Source organism: Glycine soja, chromosome 5 (assembly GCF_004193775.1).
Source record: "Glycine soja cultivar W05 chromosome 5, ASM419377v2, whole genome shotgun sequence".
In the NCBI taxonomy this organism is placed as follows: Eukaryota; Viridiplantae; Streptophyta; class Magnoliopsida; order Fabales; family Fabaceae; genus Glycine; species Glycine soja.
Window position 1 is genome coordinate 26,253,665 of NC_041006.1, and position 24,679 is coordinate 26,278,343.

At 31.9% G+C, this 24,679-nt stretch overlaps 1 pseudogene; it reads left to right on the plus strand.

Annotated features, from left to right (window-relative positions):
* Positions 1 to 9,387: 9,387 nt before the first annotated feature.
* On the plus strand, positions 9,388 to 24,408 carry LOC114411227 (annotated as a pseudogene).
* Positions 24,409 to 24,679: the final 271 nt, after the last annotated feature.

Sequence of the window (24,679 nt, forward strand, 5' to 3'; positions counted from 1 at the left end):
GGCTTTTAAATAGCATTCCAAGGTGAAATGGTACATTCATACTTCAGATTTCATTGTAAAAAAAAAAACCTTGTGAATTTAAATTTGTATACTTTTGATGTTGTGGTGATTCTAAGATCACATTTAATATGTCATTTTATCTACTAAATAGTTCTGCCTTATTAGCTTATAGAGCTTTGCAGTGAGCCGTAAATGGAATAATGATTTAAATAGTTGAATTAATATATTTTTAATTGAAAGAGATTAAAATAGTACATATTTATTGGAATACCACATTCAACAAATAGTACATAAAATTTATTAATGAAAAAAATAATTATTTTAATAAAAAATTATTTTATTCAAATATAAAATTTCAAAAAAGAATGCATTTGACTATTTTATCAAAATAAGAAAATTTGAAAATGAAGAAATATAATTTCTTTATCCAAACATAGAATTTTAAAAATGAAAGAATTTAAATTGAAGTATTTGAAATTCTTAGAATTTAAAATTCTTTAAATTACCTCATCCAAACATCTCTAAATGTCGTCTAAATATTTAATAGTAACAAGTCATATGCGCTGACAATTTTGATTAAAAAAAACTGAAATATGTTTTTTCATCTCCATAAATATGGAAATGTTTGAAATCTGTTACTGCAAAAAATTATCAATTTCTCGTACTCGCAAAATTTAAATATATTACTTTTTGACTCAGAACTAGGTTCGGGTATATCCAAACCTACATGTATGTTGTTGTAGAAAGTGTCAGATTTTTAATTTTTTTACATTGCTCATATATACAACCGATGCAAAAAAGTTGAAAAGTTTGACACTTTCTACAATAGCATCACTTAGGTTTGAATGTACTCAAACATAATGTTAAGCAAAAATTTAACAAATTTAAATTTTGTGAGGAAGAAAATAAAAAATTTACAATTACGGATTCCAAACATTTTCGTATTTATGAGGTGTGAAAAACATATTTTAGTCTTTTCTAATCAAAATAGCCAACATACATGACTTGCTACTGTCAAATCCTTAGATGACATTTAATGAGTTTGTGTATGTTTTAAAAATACAAGAGAAACATGTGTAATTTTCTTAAACTTTTAGAAAGACATGTAATTTCATTAAATCTTAGTGAAAACATGTATAGGATTTTCAAAAGGAGGGAAAACATGTGTAATTTCCTTAAACCCCAGTCATGTGTAATTTACTCTTATTATTATTATTATTATTATTATTATTATTATTATTATATAAAAAAGTTTAGGTAAGTTGAATCTCAGAAGTTCACTAGAGTTGAGACAAATCTTGAAGACTTAATGAGCGTTTAGAGGCATTTGTAGATTGTTCACCTACCATTTTTATATGTGTGTTACTTACCAACTCGATTAACCTTTATTGGCTAGTACATTATTTTTTTATATGGGCTTTGTATATATTCGATTCATACATGGTTGTAACTCGGTACTTTTGGTTGACTTGGTGGTAAAGGAAGAAAGAATGGAGGAATAGGTTGTGGGTTCAAATCCTTTTGCCAAAAAGACTAATAATTAATATTTACCGATAAAAATAAAGAAAAAACATACATGATAAATACTTAATTTGCATATAAAATAAAATAAAAAACTCTATAATATTGTGTTGTAGCAAAATGTAATTTCAGTTATTTACATGAGTGGAATTGAGTTTGCAAACTCTGCTAACTCAATTATAATAATTTCATCAAAGCATATAAGACCGTAATTTTAAGAAATAGTAGAATGTGTAAGTTCGACATTATTCGCACGAGATTATCATGTCAAAACACATATTCAATGAACATTGAAAATAGCATTAATAGCTGCAATCATTTACATTTATAAAATTGAGTTTGCAAGGTCTACCAACCCATCATTGTCAAATATATATGAATAATCACAGTAAAATGTAAAAGACTATAATTTGAATAAACTTTATGATACTTATTTTCCATTCTTAAAGAAAAATAATAATAGAATTCATATAAGCAGATGATTTTCTATAGCAAAATGTAATTTTCTTTATTAGTCAAAGTCCACCTTAAATAGATACTGAAGAAATAGAGATAAAATAATTTGAATAAATTTAACCACTAACTAAAGTAAGCAGATGATTAAAGTTTTTTTTTTTTCCGAAATATGAGTAGAGTTAATTAGTTCTACTTGCAGAGAATAAATAATTGAGAATGAGATTTACAAGATAATCGTAAGTTTTTTTTTTCTTTTCTTTCTATTTTTTGAAGGAGTTTTATCTTTTCTTTCAGGCACCACTAAATTGATCACGGGTGAAACCATCACATATTAAAACATTACCAACACTATTAGAAAATATACTTTTTACATCGGTTATTTATGACTTTCTATATCGGTTTTTAACTGATGTTAAAAGTATTATCATTAACATCGGTTTTTTAAAATCGATGTTAACGTAAAATTGACAACATCGGTTATAAAATAAGAATTATACAAAAAAAATGTATGAATGTTGATAGTTCACATCGATTTTTATACAAAGCTGATGTTAACTTATACATTAACATCGGTTTTTATAAAAACCGATATTAACTTATATGTTAACATCGGTTCTGTATAAAAACCGATGTTAACTTCCAAACATTTGTGGAAGCAATGCCTTCCAAGGTTATTTTGATGATGCCAAAGAATCAAGAGTCAAGCAAATTCCAAAGATTCAAGAATCAAGTTTTCAAGAATCAAGTTTCAAGAATCAATATTCAAGAATAATCAAGATCAAGATTCAAGAATCAAGACAAGAATCAATCAAGATAAGTATTAAAAAGGTTTTTCAAAACATTGGGTAGCACATGAAATTTTCACAAAATCTTTTACCAAAGAGTTTTACTCTCTGGTAGTCGATTACCAGTAGCCAGCATTGTATTTCAAACTGATTTACAAAGCTGTAATCGATTACCATAAACATGTAATCGATTACCCATATTCATTTCCAAAAGTCACAATTCTTCAAGTGACTTGTTTCTAAAGGTTCTTTCAAAAGTCATAACTTTTTAAGTAATTAGTTTTAAAGGAACTGCCAAGAGTTACAAGTTTTGACTTGAGTCATCAAGAAATTATAAATATGTGACCTTGGCATGAAACATATTCATTCATTTCAATCATCTCTTTCAATCAATCTTTCACTATTTTCTTTCATCTCTTTCAACATATTTTTTCTGATTCATCTTCTCTTCATATTTCTAAAAGTTTTTGTTCAAAACTCTCTTTCAAGAAAATTTCTTTGTTAAAAAACTTGTGTTATTGATCTTTTTCATTCTCTTCTCCCTTTGCCAAAAAGAATTCAACAAGGACTAACCGCCTGAATTCTTTTTGTGTCTCTCTTCTCCTTTTTCCAAAAGAACGAAGGACTAACCGCCTGAATTCTTTTATGTCTATCTTCTCCCTTTGCCAAAAAGAATTCGACAAGGACTAACCGCCTGAATTCTTTTTGTGTCTCTCTTCTCCTTTTTCCAAAAGAACAAAGGACTAACCGCCTGAATTCTTTTGTGTCTCTTTTCTCCCTTTGCCAAAAAGAATTCGACAAGGACCAACCGTCTGAATTCTTTTTTGTGTCTCTCTTCTCCCTTTTCCAAAAGAACAAAGGACTAACCGCCTGAATTCTTTGGTGTCTCCCTTTTCCCTTTTCAAAGAATTCAAAACAACACAATATGAGGATTCTTTTTATTCTTCCCTTTCCCTTAAACAAAAGATTTCAAAGAACTAACCGCCTGAGATATCTTTTGTTTCCCCTTCACAAAGTTTCGAAGGACTAACCACCTGAGAACTTTGTCTTAACACATTGGAGGGTACATCCTTTGTGGTACAAGTAGAGGGTACATCTACTTGGGTTGTTGTAACTGAGAACAAGAGAGGATACATCTCTTGTGGATCAGTTCAAGTGGAGGGTACATCCACTTGGTTGTTCAAAGAGAACAAGGGAGGGTACATCCCTTGTGGATCTTTGCTTGTAAAGGCTTTTACAAGGTTGAAAAGAAATCTCAAGGACCGCAGGTCGCTTGGGGACTGGATGTAGGCACGGGTTGCTGCCGAATTAGTATAAAACTCTTGTGTTTGTCTTCTTCTTCCCTACACTCTTTAATTTTCGCTGTGCACTTTAATGATCGTTTTTACTTTTGGTTAAGTTTCTATTTCTGTTCTTTACTTTCTTAACATTATAGTAAAAGCCTAATTGAATCTAGTAACATTAAGAATAATTGATTTTTAATTAGTAAAGGTTCATTAATAATTAATTCAACCCCCCCTTCTTAATTATTCTGAGGCCACTTGATCCAACAAGTGGTATCAGAGCAGGTATCTTGTAGAAAGTTTAACAACTCCAAGATTCATGGTCTCTTTAAATTCTTTGTTTTTCAAAAGTATTTTCAGGAATAGGTCAAATATGAAATCGTTTCAAGATTATGATGAAGACCAAGCCAACTTGTGTCTGATGACAAAATCTCATGAAAACAACAAAGAAGAATTTGTAAGGAAGAAGTGGTACATCGACAGTGGATGTTCCAAGCATATGACAGAAGATGTATCCAAATTTATAACCATTTCCCCCAAGAAAAGTAGACATCTTACATACGGCAACAACAATATCAGTAAAATCTCAAAAGAGGTAACATCTAAGCCATCTTTATGAATTAAGGTATGATTAGTATTTTCAGTTAAGTTATTTTTGTGGCTAATAGAAAATAATTGTTGAAATTGTTTGATTGTGTTTACAATGTTTAAATAACAATATTTAGTTTTAATTTGGAATATGTATGATTAATTGAATTTTGTCTGAATTGATTAATGCTTGAATTGCTTATGTTTTATTTCTAAGATTATTAGATTTTGTTAAAAAATAAAAAATGTTTTGACATGTTAGAATAATTGAATTAAGTAAATAATTACCATGATATGTGTTAATGATTGTTATTTGATACTTAAAATTTAGTGTTTAATTAATTAACTATATTTAGTTTAAATAATTTCAATATACATGATTGATTTTTTGTCTTTGGTAATTGTGTCCAAGTAAGTGGAGTTTGAAAATTAAAATTTGAAAGTTATTGGAAGTTGAAAGTTGAAAATGGAAGTTATTGGAAGTTGAAAGTTGAAAATGGAAGTTAGAAGTTGAAAATGGAAGTTACTGGAAGTTGAAAGTTGAAAACGGAAATGGAAGTTATTGGAAGTTGGAAGTTGGAATTTGAAATTTAAAATTTAAAATTTGAAATTTGAAATTGAAATTAAAAAAATTATATTTTTTTGGAATAAAAATTATTGTGCATAGTTAGTTGATTGATAATTTAATTAATTTAATTTGAAATGCTTGATGATTGATTGTGTTTGAGAGTTATTATGATTTTTTTTATTATATTTAAAGGTTATGAATATGTATTTTTTTATGGATGCAAAATAGTTTGTTTTAATGTCTTTTTGTTATGTGTTTAAACTTTATTATCTTGTTTACTTATTTGGTACTTAGTGAATTATGTTTTGAAACTTTATTAGTACTTTATTTTCTAAAAGTTTAAAACTTGTTAGTCACTTTATGTGTTATGGTTCTACTTGGTTACTCTTGATGACTTATGACTTATTTGATACATATGTTTTTATTATGATTTGTGGATGATTTATTATCTTGTTTGATTTTTATAAGTTTTTTCTTTCTTGTATGAATACATTTATTGTATGTTTATCCATTTATTTATGATTTGACATGATTGGATTTTTGTCAAAATTATATTGATATGCTAAAATAATTGAGATAAGTAATGAGTTACCATGTATGTGTTCATAACTAATTTTTGTTACTTAGAATTAAGTTTTGATTCTCTGATAATAGATTTAGATTATAATTATATTTTGTTTTTAAGCCTTGTATTTGGCTATGTTTTTATGAAATTTGAATACTTAGTATTTCTTTTAATACTTGCTTAGTATGACTGAACATGATGATTATATTGACTTGCTCTTGGTTGTTTATGATTATGTGTTTTAAACTTAATTACTTTAATGATATATGACTAGTGGTATGTACTTACTTTTGGTATTTTGTTTTATTTTTTTTTAATTATTCATATATGTTTTATTTGAATATTGTGGATGACTTTCTAGTTTATTTGATGTTATGAATGAAGTATTGTCTTTCTAAGCTTGTTGTATGGTTAAGTTATTATCTTGTTCGATTGTTCTAAGTTTTCTATTTTCTTGTATGATTAGTCATTTATGTATGTTTTATATTACTTATGCACTTTGACTTTTTGATGTTGCCAAAGGGGGAGAGAAAAATGGGTAATTTAAGAAATCAAGATGTTATATTTTTCAAGACTTAAAATTAAGCATAAATTCAAAAACAAAGGGGGAGAATATGGAGAATTAAGTGAGTGATCGACTAGGAAAAAGAATGTGTATGTGTTTCTTGATTTCAGGGTCGTCATCATCAAAAATGGGGAGATTGTGGAAGCAATGCCTTCCAAGGTTATTTTGATGATGCCAAAGAATCAAGAGTCAAGCAAATTCCATAGATTCAAGAATGAAGTTTTCAAGAATCAAGATTCAAGACTCAAGATTCAAGAATCAAGAGAAGAATAAATCAAGATAAGTATTAAAAAAGTTTTTCAAAACATTGAGTAGCACATGAAGTTTTCACAAAATCTTTTACCAAAGAGTTTTACTCTCTGGTAATCGATTACCAGAAGGTAGTAATAGATTACCAGTAGCCAGCTGATGTGTCATCATTTTCTTCTATTTTCTAAACCCTTTTTGCACCATGTTAATTACTGATTGGTCTTAATTGTCAATTAATCAGCAGTTTTATTATTTGGGCTCATTTAGCTAATTTGATGCTTTTAATCTAATTTCAGGAATTAATGAAACATTGGGCTTAATCCGGATTTTGGTTATGGACTTGAAGAGGACAAATAAAGTAGCGCTTACCATAGTTAATTTCTAATTAGGAAATTTCGTAATTTTATTTTATGTTGTTCAGTGTTTATTTCGTTTTGGGCCAGAGTATTGTAATAGGGCCCAGTGGCTTTGAGTGACTCTTTTTAAATAGCAGCCTTGGGATTCGTGCAAGGCTATTCTGTTATGCTATTTTATTGTTCAGAGCTTTTGTTTTAGGTTTTTACGTTTTTCTGTTCTAAGGCTACTGTTTTCGTTCTTAATGCAATTTTCCGTTTTCTACTTCTAATTACAATTTCGTTCTTGCTTCTTCTTCTACTTTCATTTATGTTTCTGTTTCATTTACATTTCTGTTCATTTACGTTTCTGCTTCATGTTTCATTTGCGTTTTCTGTTTGAATCTATGGAAGGCTAGTTTTTCTGGTGTTGTTTCCTTTTGAGAACGAAGCCCAACTTTCTTTGAGGTTTCATTTGTAATGTGGTTTCCTGGCAGTTTTCCCTTCACCAGTTATCCCAAATTCGTGAACATTAATCAGTGCACGCTTCGTGTTCGATTAATTGCCTCTGAGCCTAACTTGCGTTCATGCTTAATGGACGAAGGGCTAACTGATGTATGTGGTGCCTAATCACGTATTGACAACCCTAAGTTGATTTTCTCTTAGTAAATTGAAATAGGGTTGGATTAAGTGGTTGACTGTTAGGGACGGATTCTCCATAAACTAGGATAAGAGAATGGCTTCTGAATCAGAGGAAACAACCCGTTTTTAATATTAGTAGTTTCATATTCCAGCTTACTTGTTCTGCTCTTTAATCACAAAACAAACAAACCCCCCCAATCGTTACTGTTACTGCGCAAGTATATTATGAACATTTGGTTTGTCATTGCTCGTTGGGAAACGACCTAGGATCACTTCCTAGTTACTGCATTTTCATGTTTATTTGATTCGGGTACGGCCTCGATCACCAGCATTGTTTTTCAAACTGATTTACAAAGCTGTAATCGATTACCAGTGTTTTAAAACGTTAATATTTTCAAAATTCAAAATGAAGAGTCACATTTGTTGATGTGTAATCGATTACACCTTAATGGTAATCGATTACCAGTGAATGTTTCCAAAAATTCATTTCCAAAAGTCACAATTCTTCAAGTGACTTGTTTCTGAAGATTCTTTCAAAAGTCATAACTTTTTAAGTAATTAGTTTTAAAGGAATTGCCAAGAGTTACAAGTTTTGACTTGAGTCATCAAGAAATTATAAATATGTGACCTTGGCATGAAACATATTCATTCATCTCAATCATCTCTTTCAATCAATCTTTCAATATTTTCTTTCATCTCTTTCAACATATTTTTTCTGATTCATCTTCTCTTCATCTTTCTAAAAGTTTTTGTTCAAAACTTTCTCTTTCGAGAAAAGTTCTTTGTTCAAAAACTTGTGCTATTCATCTTTTTTATTCTCTTCTCCCTTTGCCAAAAAGAATTCGACAAGGACTAACCGCCTGAATTCTTTTTGTGTCTTTCTTCTCCTTTTTCCAAAAGAACAAAGGACTAACAGCCTGAATTCTTTTGTGTCTCCCTTCTCCCTTTTCAAAGAATTCAAAATGACATAGTTTGAGAATTCTTTTGATTCTTCCCTTTCCCTTAAACAAAATATTTCAAAGGACTAACTGCCTGAGATATCTTTTGTTTCCCCTTCACAAAGTTTCAAAGGACTAACCGCCTGAGAACTTTGTCTTAACACATTGGAGGGTACATCCTTTATGGTATAAGTAGGGGGTACATCTACTTGGGTTGTTGTAACTGAGAACAAGAGAGGATACATCTCTTGTGGACCAGTTCAAGTGGAGGGTACATCCACTTGGTTGTTCAAAGAGAAAAAGGGAGGGTACATCCCTTGTCGATCTTTGCTTGTAAAGGCTTTTACAAGGTTGAAAAGAAATCTCAAGGATCACAGGTCGCTTGGGGACTGGATGTAGGCACGGGTTGTTGCCGAACCAGTATAAAACTCTTATGTTTGTCTTCTTCTTCCCTACACTCTTTAATTTCCGTTGTGCACTTTAATTATCGCTTTTACTTTTGGTTAAGTTTCTATTTCTGTTCTTTACTTTCTTAACATTATAGTAAAAGCCTAATTGAATATAGTAACATTAAGAATGATAGATTTTTAATTAGTAAAGGTTCTTTAATAATTAATTCAACCCCCTCTTCTTAATTATTCCGAGGCCACTTGATCCAACGACATTAACATCAATTTCAGTCAAAAACCGATGTTAACTTATACGTTAACATCGGTTACATGTTAATTTTTATGTTAACATTGGTTTTTAACATAAACTGATGTTAACGTATAAGTTAACATCGATTTTTTAAAAAACCGATGTTAATATACATAAACAAAAAACAGATGTTAACTTATACGTTAACATTGTTGTTGTAGGTTTGGGGGAATCCCAAGTTGATGACTTAGGTTTGATGGTAGTAATATGGGTCGATGACCCTTCTTTCTTTGGTTTCTGGGTGGATGACCCAGTCTGGGTAGGTGACCCAGAAGATGCCGAAGAACCTTTTTTGATAGTTGGCTCTAGTAGAGCCAACTTGAATCCTTTTCCGGAACTCCGACCTCCCCTTAGGGAGGTTCCTGTTGCCTTAGGAGGCATCACCACTTTTCTGTAAGAATTCACGGGTAAGGTAGTCAGGTAGAGAGTTTTAAGTGCCTTTGATATATTATCAAAATCAAAGACACTTAAAATTGCTTGCCATCTTGCAAAAATATGTTTTGAGGCAAGGTTTTTAACATCTTTTTGTAAAATATCTTTGGCTGATTTACAATTAACTTGGATAAAAAAAAATTTGATTTAGTAAATCTGATTGAAATTTGAAAATGCACAAAACAATTGCTAAAACTTCTTGTTTGACAGTTGAATATTTTAGTTGTGCAGAATTCCAATGCTTTGATGTATATGAAATGACATGTTCTTGGCTATGAATTCTTTGTTTGAGTATGCCACCATAACCTATGTCGGATGCATCAGTTTCAACAATTTTGAATGCCTGTGGGATAGGAAGATACAAACATTTTATAGATTGGACTTTGAGTTTGATATCTTTGACTATTTGAGTATGGAGGTCAGACAAGGAAGGCGGATTAGCCTATCATGCAATGGTTTGACAATGTTGTTTAAATATGGGACAAATTATCCTACATAATTTAGACAACTAAGAAATCGTTGTAACTGGGTCTTGTCAAAAATTTGGTTGGGGAATTTGCTGGCGAATTCTATTGACCTGTCTATTGGAATGATTGTGCCTTGATATATGTTGTGACCAAGGAACCTAATTCGGGTTTGAAAAAGATTGATTTTTGATTTGGAGACTGCCAGACCATTTTGTTTGATGATATGAATGAAGGTCTATAGATGTTTGAAGTGTTGATCAATGTTTTGAGAAAAGATTAGAGCATCATCTATGTAGACAATGACGAATTTTGAATAAGGATTGAAAATGTCATTCATGATTTTTTGAAATTATGAAGGGACATTCTTCAGATCGAATGACATTACATTCCACTCATATTGCTCGAAAGGTACAGTGAAGGCTGTTTTGTACCTATCCGATTCTTGGATCTGAATTTTCCAAAATTCAGATTTCATATCAAATTTGGAAAATATTTTTGCAGAATTTAATCTGTTGAGTAAATCTTTTTTATTTGGGATAGGATGCCTAATCCATTGTAAGGCTTCATTTAATGGTTTATAGTTTATGACTAATCGAGGTGTACCCCATTCAAGCTCAGCCTATTTATTAACATAGAAAGCAACAACGAGACCATGGGCTTTTGCTCTTTCTAATTAGGCCTTTGTCAAGCAAATCCTTGATTTCTTTTTGACAATATTGGAGGAGTTCTTCATTCATTTGAATTGGCCTAACTTTTGTGGGAATTTGTTTTTCCCTGAAGTCTTTCTCATAAGGAAGATTGACAATGTTTTTTTTATATTCCAAAATGCATATGACAAATCAGAGCAGATAGTTGATTCAATATGATGTAATAAAGATTGAATTTTTTCTTTTATTTGGGATTTTTCCAATTGTATTTGGATGTTATTAAAAGATACTTCTTCTTTTAAGAAGTTGATTTGGTTAATTTTTTTTTCTATAAGATTTATGTTTCTAGAGATTGGTTTAGTAGAAAAATTAAATGTAATCTTTCTGCCAAAATAAGTTGTAGTTATTCCTTCTTTAGACATTTGAAGAGGAAACAAAGCTCTAATGAAGGGAGTACCTAGGATTACTTCGTTCTTAAGATTTTTTACCAGAAGAAAGTTTGTATTAATCCTAAGGCCTTGGTTTTCAATAATTGAGTTAGATAACTTATAGTTAATCTTTAATTTTGATCCATTTGTTGTACTCAGTTTTTCTGAAGTTTTTTCAAAGAATTTTGTAGGAATTAATCATTCTAAAATACAATTTGAATAAGCCCCTGTGTCAAATAGGGCCATCGTATCTAAGAAAAAATCATTAATAATGATTTTAATGTTTATGTAAAACTTTTGGATTTTAATCTTGTTGATTAATCCCATAAACATTTCGTCTTCCAAATTTTCATTTTCACTTTCTATATCCTTTTCCGTATTTTCAAAATCACTGTTTTCTTCAAGCTGAGAAAGAATGATTTGATGAATTTTTTGTTGTTAACGAAGTTCTTTAGCTTCTCTTTTTAAATTATTAATCTCTGTTTAGAGATCCTAAATTGTTGTTGGTTTTGCTGAAGTATTTTCTAATCTTTTGAATATGGGACTAACATCAAATTTATTATTTGTAATAAAATCTTTTTGTCTGGGTTTGGTTTCTAAGGTTTTCTTTAATTTTTCCAGAAAAACCTTCTTTTCCTGGGGATCTGGTATGGAATTGATTGCCTCAAACAAGAGATCTTGTTCTCTTGTTAAAGTGTTGATTTGCCTTTCATTATCATCATTTGTAGATGATAGTTGGTCATCTTGTTGAATTATGTTGAGGTTTTCATCGGAAAGTATGGAGGATGAAGTTTCTGTTTCGTCCTCCAAAGTTTCTATGAGAAAATTATTAATATGCTCTTCAATGGCTGATTCTATTGGTTAAGGTTTCTTAATTTTTTCTTTAACCTACAGTATTTGCTAATGTGGCCTTGTTTTCCACAGTTGTAGCATGTTATTTTGGACTTTAATTTTGGCTTAGGAGTTTCCATTTCTTTACTAGTTAAGGGTTTGTGGGAGTATCTTCTTCTTGGAAATCTCTTTTTGTGGACAGTTTTATTTTCATGGGATTCTTTCCTAAAAGTTTTTTTTTCTTTTATTTTGGACAAGCTGATAGTCCAAATTGTTCGCAGAAAGATCCTAAATCCTTCTTTGTTTGGGCTTTCTCTTTGGCTAATTGTCTTTGAATTTTGTCATCTTGACAGATTTTCAGGGCCACTTTCTGGACATAAGAAATTAATTGACCGTAACTTAAACTCTCATATGGAATGTCTCCATTAAGAGACTGGCTACGGATTTTGTCTCTAACCTTATCTCCTAATGATCTTGGAAGACCAGCTAGAAATTTTTCTTTCCAGAACGGTTGTTGACTATCTTCTCTGATGTAGACTCTAGTTAGGAAGGTATCTCTATACCACCTAAAATCTGCTAAAGTTCTACACTTAAGATTGGATAATAATTCTGCAGACCTATCTTTCCAAAGTGACGGGTCTCCAATAAAATTTGAGCTATTGTAAAAATGAGGGTATTAACAGCATCAGGAATCTCCTTATTGTCGTCATTAGTAATGACTTTTCCATTGAGATCCATTTTGACTGCGCTGTAAATTTTTTACTTTTCATCATTAGTGAGATAATTATCCCACCAACCTTTCAATTGTCCGGAATATCCTGCTACTAAGATATCAATAATGGTTTCTTCCGAACACTCATGGGATGTTTGGTAGGTTGTGGCTACCATGGTCATGTGTTGGAGTGTATTCATGATATTGTACTCCTTTTGGGCATCTATATTCCCCTCGTAAATGTTATTTGCACTAAAACTTTTGAAACTACTTTCACCTCTTTTTTCTAATAGAAGGACAAGGGCAGTCGGTCATTGATAATATAATTTGGAGGGTGTTTTCCAATGTTAGGAATTTATTGGATTTATGTTTTTTATATACTGATCCTACCTCAGTTGTGTTTGTTGGATCAAGTGGCCTCAGAATAATTAAGAAGGGGGGGTTGAATTAATTATTCCTAAACCTTTACTAATTAAAAATTTACTCTTCTAAGGATTTTACTATGTTGTTAAGAGAATAAGGAGTAGAAGAGAAACTTAACCAAAAGTAAAAGCGGAAATTAAAATGCACAGTAGAAAGTAAAAGAGTAGGGAAGAAGGAGACAAACACACAAGAGTTTTTATACTAGTTCGGCAACAACTCGTGCCTACATCCAGTCCCCAAGCGACCTGCGGTCCTTGAGATTTCTTTCAACCTTGTAAAAATCCTTTTACAGGCAAAGATCCACAAGGGATGTACCCTCCCTTGTTCTCTTTGAACCTAGTGGATGTACCCTCCACTAGAACTGATCCACAAGAGATGTACCCTCTCTTGTTCTCAGTCAACAACCCAAGTAGACGTACCCTCTACTTGTACCACAAAGGATGTACCCTCCAATGTGTTAAGGCAAAGATCTCAAGCGGTTAAACCTTTGATACTTTGTGAATGGAGATACAAAAGAATTCTCAGGCGGTTAGTCCTTTGAAAACTTTTGTATAAGGGAAAGGGAAGATTCAAAAGAATTCTTAGACTGTGTCGTTTTGAATTCTTTGACAAGGGAGAAAGGAGACACAAAAGAATTCAGGCAGTTAGTCCTTTGTTCTTTTGGAAAAGGGAGAAGAGAGACACAAAAAGAATTCAGACGGTTAGTCCTTGGCGAATTCTTTTTGGCAAAGGGAGAAGAGATGAAAAAGAATGAATAGCACAAGTTTTCAAGGTTTAGAAAACCAGAAAACTTTGGAAAGCTTTTGGCACAAAGAAGAAGAAGAAGTTCAAAGAGATTCAAGGCTTGTAAAGGATTGTATAAGATTAATTGGATTGATATAAAATGCAAAACAAAGCCTTGCTTTTATAGACTCTTTATTTAGAAGAGTTATGACTTTTAGAAAAACTTAAAACCAATTTGAAAAAGTCAAAAACCATTTGAAGAGTTACATCTTTTGATTTATTCAGAAACAATCACTAGTAATCGATTACCAAATCAGTGTAATCGATTACACAAGGCTTTTATGTGAAAGGATGTGACTCTTCACATTTGAATTTGAATTTCAACGTTCAAAGGCACTGGTAATCGATTACCAAAACATTGTAATCGATTACAACTTTTTTGAAATCAATTGGAACGTTGTAAATTCATCTGAAAACTTTTTCAAATTCATTTTGCTACTGGTAATCGATTACAACAATCTGGTAATCGATTACCAGAGAGTAAAAACTCTTTGGTAAACATGTTTTGAGAAAAATCCATGTGCTACTCAGTTTTTGAAAAAAGCATTTCCTACTTATTTTGATTAAGTCTTCTCTTGATTCTTGAATCTTGATCTCAATTCTTGGAAGCTTGATCCTTGAATCTTGAAGTGTTCTTGATTCTATCTTGAACATCTTGAACTCATTCTTTCTTGAGTCTATCTTTCTTGAACTCATTCTTTGATTGACCTTTGAGCTTTTTGTCGTCACCTTTGTTATCATCAAAACATCTTTGAATCATTCTTGATTTATCATGAATATTTTCTTCTACAATCTCCCCCTTTTTGATGATGACAACTTCTGAAATCAAGAAACAGACACACACACACTTTTTCCTAGTCGATCACTCACATAAATTTCCATTCTCCCCCTTTGTTTTTGAATTTATGCTTCTCTTAAAATTAAGTTGATTACTCATGTTAGTTCTTGATTTAATCCCTATTTCTCTCCCCCTTTGGCATCAACAAAAAGCCAAAGTGCGTAAAAAATTTGAGGCATACACATATAACTAAGCATCCATACAACATTCATGGAAAAATATCAACCAAATCATGAAGCAAGAACCATGAAGCAACAATCATGAATAGATTAACTATAAAATCCACATAGTCAAATAACATACTTAATATTTGTTCAAACATACCATGCAAATAAGGAAATAGTAAATTGTTCAAATATCATAATAATATAGCCAAAATACAAGGCTGGAAATCAAAGTACTAATAATATAACATAATAGAAAACTAAGATGATGGTGGCGGCGGTGGTGGTCGATCAAAGCTTGAACGTATGTAAGACACATCTTCTTCAACCTTGGTGATTCTTGACTCCATTTCATTAAAGTGCATGTCTACTTGTAGTTCCAAAGTGTCAAACCTTTCACCAACAAAGGTTTGAAGACCATCAAACCTGTCCAAAATCTTTGAAAGAAGAGATGAATCTTCTTCATCATGTCCTTCTTCACCAACATGTCGAGCACCCTTCTTTACCCAAGAGCCATCATGTTCTTTTTGATAACCAAAGGATGCTATGACTGAAGCGCCTATAAAGAAGGATCTCTTGATTGAAACATAGGGTTCAAAATCAAGAGGGATGTTGAAGTGTTGAAGGAAAAGGGTAACAAGATGAGGATAAGGCAATGGAGCATTCAATCGCAATGCCTTATGCATGCGATATCTAACAAGATGTGCCCAATCAATTTGTAAACCTTTATGAAAGGCCCACATAACAATGAGATCTTCTTTAGAAACCTGAGCAAGGTTTGAAGATCTCGAAAGCAAAATGCGAACAATTAGGTAATGGAGGATGCGGCTATCAAAAGCCAATGAACCAAGTAGCCTTCTGGTCATATCCGCTTGGTTGGTGCAAACCAACTGGCGGGCATCATGTACAGAGAAATCAAACTTCCAATCATCAATTAGTGCACCTTCAAATGGTACACCTTCGCTTGGCAATTGGGTTAAATCATAGAATAGGAACTGGTCAATGACCATCTTAATCCCATAAACTTCAGACATTAGGGTGCCTTCATGGATTTCTAAATTAGAATAAAAGGCTTTGACTAGATCATAATAAACAAGTAATTTCAGAGACATGAATGGAATAAGATTGGAGTTTTCAAATGCTTGAAAGCATTCAAAACTCTCATTTGAGAAGAAATCTATATCTATGAATTTTGGGTCTATAATGGAACGAGAGGAAAAGAGGTTTGTGTACCGTATACGTTGTTCCTCTGATGAAAACAATGATCCAGAGGGAATGGAGGAAGGAATTGGTGTTTCTTGTGACCCGGAATGCCGTTGACTCCGACTCGAAGTGCCCTTTCGCTTCTTCGATGGTTCTGCCATTTGAAGAGATTTTTTGAGATTTCAATCGGTTCAAATGAAAGAGAGTGGAAAAAGAAGAAGTTTGGGCTTTGTGGGGAGTGATTTGGACAAAAATTGAGTGAGATATGGCTGGAAGAAAATTTGGGGGCAAGGATTTTCGAGAGAGAGAAGAGTTGCAGGTTTCAGAATTTGAAATCTAAATATATAGTTGGAGGGACGTGTTGTAATCGATTACACAAATATGGTAATCGATTACCAGAGATCAACATTGCCATAAATAACTGCTTGTAATCGATTACACTATTATGGTAATCGATTACCAGAGGTTATTTTAGCCAGAAAACAAAAACCAAAAGGCTTTCTAGGAGAAAAGAAATTTTGAGTGTTTATCAAAATATTTTTTAAAGAAAAAATACTTTATGAATAATTCTTAATCAATTATTTCACATATCATATCATGCAAAAACATTAAAGTATGTAGATAAATAATTATATCACAACAATCAAACATAAGTATGAAGAATATTGATTTTATTCAAATATATGAATGAATATTTCATGCAAATAAGATGAAATCAATCAAGAACACATACTCATAATTTCAAACAATCAAAACAAACAAATGAAAAATTGTTAGTCATCATAATCAAATTGTTTGAATAAAAATTTCAACTTAAGGGAAATTTTAATAAGAGAATGGTTTTGATATTACCTTCTTCAAGATTGAAGTGTCTAGATCTTCAAAGATGAGGATCATACTTTTTCTCCTTGTTTTTCATTCTTGAGAGATGTTCTCATCACTTTCATAATCCTTGGTTAAAAGATTTATCTCCTTTTCTGAACCATCGGATGAATCATTGTCATCCCATGCAATGTAGGCTTTCTTAGTTCTTCTTTCATCAAACCTTTTCTTTTTCGCTTTTCTCATGCCACTCTTCATTTGAAGGACAATTGGCCTTGATGTGACCAATTTGGTTGCATTTGTAACACCTATGAACTTGAGAATCATCTTGTGATTTTCTTCCATTATTGAAGTTCTGACGCCTGTCAATTCTTCTTTTCTTGATGAATTTCTGAAATTTCTTAACAAAGAAAGAAAAATCTTCTTCATCATCTGAATCTCCTTCTTCGTTTTCTTCTTGCATTGATGATGAGGCTTTAAGGGCTATACTTCTCTTTTTTTTGTCATTTTATTTATTTTGATTAAGTCGTTGAAGTTCCATCTCGTGTTCCTGCAATTTACCAAATAAAGTGGCAAGAGACATGGAAGAGAGGTCTTTACTTTCAGAAATAGCAGTTACCTTGGGCTGCCATTCCCTACTTAAACATCTTAAAACTTTATTAATCAAATCTTTATTAGGAAAGATTTTTCCTAGAGAGGCAAGGTGGTTTACTATATGTGTAAATCTTTTTTGCAAACTATGGATATTTTCATTAGGGTTTATCCTAAATAATTCATATTCATGGGTAAGGGTATTGATTCTAGACCTTTTTACATTAGTGGTTCCTTCATGGGTTAATTGGAGAGTATCCCACATCTCCTTGGCATTAGTACAATTTGACACTCTAAAGTACTCATCTATTCCTAGGGCTGAAGTGATGATGTTTTTGGCTTTGATATCATACTGGATTCTTCTCCTATCTTCTTCTATCCACTTATCTCTAGGTTTTTGGGTTGTAGTGCTTGTGCTTACATCTACTATACTGGGTATGTTTGGTCCTATTTCTATGGCTTCAATGAATATCTGCATATGGGTTTTCCAATAATGGTAACCCTCACCATTGAAAATGGGTGGTCTATGAATGGAATTTCCTTCAAGAAACAAGGGATTTGAAGAGGCCATGAATCTTGAAGTTGTTAGACTTTCTACAAGATACCTGCTCTGATACCACTTGTTGGATCAAGTGGCCTCAGAATAATTAAGAAGGGGGGGTTGAATTAATTATTCCTAAACCTTTACTAATTAAAAATTTACTCTTTTAAGGCTTTTACTATGTTGTTAAGAGAATAAGGAGTAGAATAGAAACTTAACCAAAAGTAAAAGCGGAAATTAAAATGCACAGCGGAAAGTAAAAGAGTAAGGATGAAGGAGACAAACACACAAGAGTTTTTATACTGGTTCGGCAACAACCCGTGCCTACATCCAGTCCCCAAGTGACCTGCGGCCTTTGAGATTTCTTTCAACCTTGTAAAAATCCTTTTACAAGGAAAGATTCACAAGAGATGTACCCTCCCTTTTTCTCTTTGAACCTAGTGGATGTACCCTCCACTAGGACTGATCCACAAGAGATGTACCCTCTCTTGTTCTCAGTCAACAACCCAAGTAGATGTACCCTCTACTTGTACCACAAAGGATGTACCCTCTAATGTGTTAAGACGAAGATCTCAGGCGGTTAAACCTTTGATACTTGCTGAATGGGAATACAAAAGAATTCTCAGGTGGTTAGTTCTTTGAAAACTTTTGTATAAGGGAAAGGAAAGAATCAAAAGAATTCTCAGACTGTGCCGTTTTGAATTCTTTGACAAGGGAGAAGGGAGATACAAAAGAATTCAGGCGGTTAGTCCTTTGTTCTTTTGGGAAAGGGAGAAGAGAGACACAAAAAGAATTCAGATGGTTAGTCCTTGGCGAATTCTTTTTGTCAAAGGGTTATGAAAAAGAATGAATAGCACAAGTTTTCAAGGTTTAGAAAACCAGAAAACTTTGGAAAGCTTTTGGCACAAAGAAGAAGAATAAGTTCAAAGAGATTCAAGGCTTGTAAAGGATTGTATAAGATTAATTGGATTGATATAAAATGCAAAACAAAGCCTTGCTTTTATAGACTCTTCATTTAGAAGAGTTATGGCTTTTAGAAAAACTTAAAACCAATTTGAAAAAGTCAAAAACCATTTGAAGAGTTACATCTTTTGATTTATTCAGAAACAATCACTAGTAATCGATTACCAAATCAGTGTAATCGATTACACAAGGCTTTTATGTGAAAGGATGTGACTCTTCACATTTGAATTTGAATTTCAACGTTCAAAGACACTGGTAATCGATTACCAAAACATTGTAATCAATTACAGCTTTTTTGAAATCAATTGGAACGTTGTAAATTCATCTGAAAACTTTTTCAAATTCATTTTGCTACTGGTGATCGATTACAACAATCTGGTAATCGATTACCAGAGAGTAAAACTCTTTGGTAAACATGTTTTAAGAAAAATCCATGTGCTACTCAGTTTTTGAAAAAACCTTTTCATACTTATCTTGATTAAGTCTTCTCTTGATTCTTGAATCTTGAATCTTGAGTCTTGAATCTTGATCTTGATTCTTGGATGCTTGATCCTTGAATCTTGAAGTGTTCTTGATTCTATCTTGAACATCTTGAACTCATTCTTTCTTGATTCTATCTTTCTTGAACTCATTCTTTGATTGACCTTTGAGCTTTTTGTCATCACCTTTGTTATCATCAAGACATCTTTGAATCATTCTTGATTCATCATGAAGCTTTGCTTCTACAGCGTTTTTTGAGTTTTGGTCACTATTTTCATTAATAACATTAATTAATTTGGAGGTACTTCTTGTCACCATTCTCGATGTTCCTTCCGAAGGTTGGGGAGTTTCGGGGATGACTATAAGTAAACTATCAAGCTTGTTCAATAATTCACTATTGTTTTCACCCACTCCTTCTATAAGAGACTTGTTCTTTCTTAGTTCCCTAATCTTCTGTTTAGCTTTGTCGCTAATTTTGAAAGGTATGAATAAGGGTTTTTCTATGGGGATGTTTGATTGAGATTCTTCAGGAGATTTTTGTTTGGAAATTTTCTTTGTTATGATAGACTCTCCTAAAACTTGCAAATATTTGTTGGTATAATTTGTCTGTTCCATTAGGCTTTTTGATATCTTTGGAAGTTACTTCTTCGTTGATATCTTTTGTCCTAAAGGGACTGGCCATGACAGGTTTATCATTACTGTCTTTGATCTTTGGCAGTTGATATTGTGTTGTGAGAGGTAATTCCGATTGGATTCACTCACCATCCTTGATCTGCCAATTGGTAATTACATTTGTTGTTGGATTACCTATGATATCTTGTTTCCACGGGTAATCTATATCCTCTTTAATGGTATAAGCATGAAACCAATCAAAGAAAAGGATGTTAATTTTGACTCTTTTGAAAAATTCATAAAACTTTTCTTGGATTTGTTATCTGTTTGAACCCTTAAAATGTTGAAAAAACCATCTCCTTTGAGGCTGATTCTCCGGAAAATAAAAGTCTTTTCTAAGGGTTTCCTTATCAATGCTAAATTTTTCAGATAACATCATAAGGTTCATGCATAGAGGAGTAAGTTGGAGATTGGATCGACTTTTGGTCGTCCTCTTGTTCTTGGTTGTATGTTGTTCTAGGTATACTAGAAGTGGTATCTAAACCTTGGAGGTTTACAGTAGGGAACTGGTTGTGTGACTTAGATCTGGTTAATCCTACTGGGATTGAACGGGTTCTCACCGAGAAAGACCTTCTTGCCGATTCATATTCAGACCTAGAGGCTTCTATCCTTGATGAGAAAGAATTTCTCCTGTTAAAGGTTATTTCTACCTTACCAGAGTTGTCTTGTTTAATTTGTTCTATAGTTGGAGTGGGTCGGGGAACAGACGATGTGGCCTTGTCCATGATCCATTTTTCAGGAAGAGTTACCTCATCCCATTTTATTGTTCTTGGGAGAGAAACATTGGCCTTTGTCATATCAGTGATAAACAAAGTTGTCTTTTTTTTGTAGTTTTAATAGGACTCTTGACGCACAAGTGTTAATGACTTTGTACTAAATCCTATAGATTAAGGCCACCAGAATTGATCCTTCTTTTATGTCAAGGCCATGAAAGTGGATATTTAAGAACAAAGAGTCAAGAATGTTTTTGTCCATCAGACTCACTGTTTTGTTTGGGTAACAATTGAAGTATATCAGACCTTGTCTTAGGCTTGTTTCTACTGTTCCTATCAAGGAATCTTCAAATTTGTTATGCCCAATGTCTCTAAGGCACATTAATACCGCTGCATCTATGCCCATATCAATTAAGGGCTTGATGACTACTTGTACACATCTTATGTGTAGATATTTATATTTACGACTATGTTCATAAATTGAATTTTTTGAAAGTAAATGAAATTCTTTCCCTATATCTTGTCATAGAGGAATATTATTTTCTACATTTTTAATTATGTAATCAAAATTATATTTGTCTTTAATTGTCTCAGGAATATATAGTGTATCCTGAGGGATTTTTGGGATATTTCAGTCATCCATGTTTTGGTTTATATCTTTGAATTGGACCTCCTCATCAAAGAGATTGTGTTTGGGGGCGACTTTGTGGGTTTGATTTTTTTGCTCGTTGAGCAAATTGGTTTTTTTTGGGGGAATTCATTAAGGATGAAGATGAAGATGAGTTAGATCTGAAGGATATATGGGAGAAAGAACGTAAAAGATGAGACATATTTAATTCATCCTCCTCCGGTATCTTTACCTTTATGTGGTTCCATATATATATATATATATATATATATATATATATATATATTCCTAAACTTACAATTTTGGCATTTAGAATGATCACATTAGGTTTGAACGTATAATCTCATGTATACTATATAATAATCTCTTACCATAGTCTAATCCTAATGGATAGACTTGCAAATTAAATGCTTTTAAATATGAACAAATTACCCTTAGGTTAAAGGAACACTAGCACTTAAAAAAAAAGACACCTAGCATGTTTTTTTTATACTAATTATTATTATTAAATAATTAACTGCAATTGATGTTGACTTTTTAAATTGTGTGGATCATCTTATTTCTTATATAATAAGTCTCGTAATTAATTTAAGGTTAAATTATTTTTTATCCATCTTTTTATTTAATTGGTTCAATTTAATTCCTTTATTAATAAAAAATATAATTTGTTCTCTTAATTTTTAAAATCGCCTCCATTTTACCTTTTCCATCTAATAGACCTTAACGACCTTAGCAAATTGGACAAATGCCATTGGAATGCTTTGCATTTTCTTCAACGATGTTGCGGTCAATTAGATGAAAAGGACATTGTTAACACAATTTTGAAATTTAAGAGACCAAATTGAAGGCAATAACTTAACCTTAATTAATAATAAAGATTATATTCGTATACACTGAAATTTGACTTTCTTAATCAGAGTATCAAGAAAAGACAACAACTCAAGTCTTGATTGCCTTGTATAAGCATGAGGATCGCCATACATATGTTGTAGCCTTCAGAGGAACAGAACCCTTTGAAGCTGATGCATGGTGCACCGATCTTGACATATCATGGTATGGTATTCCTGGCGTTGGAAGAATGCATGGTGGCTTTATGAAAGCCTTAGGGCTCCAGAAGAATGTTGGATGGCCAAAGGAAATTGAACGTGATGAGAATCTTCCCCCCTTAGCCTACTATATACGTTATTAGGGACATTCTAAGGAAAGATTTGAGTGAAAATAACAAAGCAAAGTTTATAGTGACAGGGCATAGTATGGGAGGAGCACTTGGAATCCTCTTTGGGACGATATTGTGTTTGCACAATGAGACATTGTTGTTGGAGAGGTTGGAAGGGATCTACACCTTTGGGCAACCAAGACTTGGGGATGAAGCATATACAAATTATTTGAGACAAAAATTTAAGGGACATCATGTCAGGTATTGTAGGTTTGTTTATTGTAATGACCTTGTTCCGAGGTTGCCCTATGATGACAAGGAAATGATGTTCAAGCACTTTGGGACATGTCTTTTCTTTAATAGACACTATGAATTTGAGGTAAGCCGTATGATGATATATATATATAACCATAGTTAATTGAAAAATAAGATGAATATCATGATTAATTAGTATAATACAAAATATAATAGTAGTAATGTTTCATTCGAAACAAAAGAAAGTAGTTTCCCAATAAATTATAAAAGAATAGGGCAAATTATCTTTTTAATTCCTAGAAGTGTTTGACACTAATCATCTTAGTTCCTTAAACTAAAAAATTAAAAACATACGAGTCTTTAGAATTGTAATATGGCTATCATGTGTTAGTCTAAAGTTGTACGTGTACACAATGTGTGACTTAAGCTATAAAACTAACATATATGGAGGGTTTTAACATGATAATGAGTAGTTAATTTAAAATCTAGATCAAACAACATACAAGTTTAAAGATTTATTTGCAATTTTCTTAGTTTTAGGGTTTTTACAACAGGGGTCCATACTATATGACCATATTTAACATTTTTAGGGATAAAAAGATTATTTATCAAAAAGAATTCTATGATGATTTGCTTGACCCAATTCCTAAATGAACATTGACTTTTAATATAAATACTATCCTTGTGTGTTCGGTTAAAGTTACCTTAGAAAAACTATATTGTGTGCATCTATATATAGTCATTAGATGGTAAATATGTATTTTATTTAATCATAATTATTCGACAAGGAGATCATGGATATTTTACTGGAATAATACTAAATACATAAACTATCTTCATAATTTTATACTTAATTGCAAACATGATTTCCTTTTTAAAGTTACAAAACTCTAAACACGACCATAGCTAAAACTTAAAATAAAGTCTCAGGTGTTAAGCAATGTGCGACTGTGTGCATGTGCAGCTGTGTGATTAATTGCAACTATATTCCATTTTTATTAAAAAGCTTTTTTCTTTTACGTTGTTTTTCTTTTCTATATTTCACTAACTTAATCACCCGTTTTCTTAAACAATTAAAAGAATTTCATAACACAAAATATTTGAATAACTTTAATTTATAATTTTTGTTTCCAGATAAAAAACTGATTGCATAAAAACCTAATATTTAATTTATAGGTATTGGGAATATTCTTTTATATTTTATTTTATGCAGGTTCTTGAAGAACAATGGAATAAGAACTACTTCTCACTCTGGTGTGTGATACCCATGCCATACAATGCAATTTTAGAAATAATATGGAGCTTCATTATTGCCCGCCAAAGCGGACCTTACTACAGAGAAGGATGGTTTCTCTTTGCTTTCCGGACTATAGGCTTAATAATACCCGGGGTACCGGCTCATGGTCCCCAAGATTACCTTAATTCCACTCTTTTAGGAAAGATTGAAAAACACTTCAAAGCAGAGTGATGCACGTGCATGAAGATGTATCAATGTTTTAAAATTCGAATCTGAACTCCAAACAAAAAGACTATATGTCACGGTTTAATTGAGTGCAGGTTTAAATGAGTGATAGCAAAATTTATTTTGAAGTAATGTGATTTATTTTTAGATGTTTCATTATAAAAGTAAGTTGAGTAAAATTTTGTTTAAATTTTTTTAATTTAACATACAAGTTATTTAAAGTTGTTTTAACTTAAAATTAATTCTAGACTTTTCTCATGGAAAATTAAACATGTAA